The sequence below is a fragment of the Nomia melanderi genome, unplaced genomic scaffold, assembly GCF_051020985.1.
Source record: "Nomia melanderi isolate GNS246 unplaced genomic scaffold, iyNomMela1 scaffold0014, whole genome shotgun sequence".
Classification (NCBI taxonomy): domain Eukaryota; kingdom Metazoa; phylum Arthropoda; class Insecta; order Hymenoptera; family Halictidae; genus Nomia; species Nomia melanderi.
The window spans coordinates 10125866-10126820 of NW_027475130.1; positions in this window are offsets into that span (position 1 = coordinate 10125866).

Consider the following 955-nt stretch of genomic DNA (forward strand, 5'->3'; position numbering starts at 1 on the left):
CCTGGTGGTCCGAGGTCGTTCCCGCTGCACAGATTCATGCGCCAGGGCCTCCTGCAGATAATTCACTTTGGTTTATTGCGCTATCTCTAATAGCGCCCGAGATATCAACAGATATATATTGGATTTTTCCCTGACCCTGAGTGTCCGGCCCCATGAGACTGCGGTTTTCTCGGCCCCTGGTGGTCCGAGGTCGTTCCCGCTGCACACATTCATGCGCCAGGGCCTCCTGCAGATAATTCACAATGGTTTATTGTGCTATCTCTAATAGCACCCGAGATATCACCAGATATAAACTGGATTTTCCCCTGACCCTGAGTGTCCGGCCCCATGAGACTGTGGTTTTCTCGGCCCCTGGTGGTCCGAGGTCGTTGCCGCTTCACAGATTCATGCGCCAGGGCCTCCTACAGACAATGCACTTTGACTTATTGCGCTATCTGTAATAGCACCCGAGATATCACCAGATATATATTGGATTTTTCCCCGACCCTGAGTGTCCGGCCCCATGAGACGGTGGTTTTCTCGGCCCCTGGTGGTCCGAGGTCGTTCCCTCTGCACAGATTCATGCGCCAGGGCCTCCTACAGACAATGCACTATGATTTATTGCGCTATCTGTAATAGCACCCGTGATATCACCAGATCTATATTGGATTTTCACCTGACCCTGAGTATCCGGCCCCATGAGACTGTGGTTTTCTCGGCCCCTGGTGGTCCGAGGTCGTTCCCGTTGCACAGATTCATGCGCCAGGGCCTCCTGCAGATAATTCACTTTGGTTTATTGCGCTATCTCTAATAGCACCCGAGATATCACCAGATATATATTGGATTTTTCACTGACCCTGAGCGTCCGGCCCCATGAGACGGTCGTTTTCTCGGCCCCTGGTGGTCCGAGAACGTTCCCGCTGAACAGGTTCATGCGCCAGCGTCTCCTACAGACAATGCACTTTGATTTATTGCG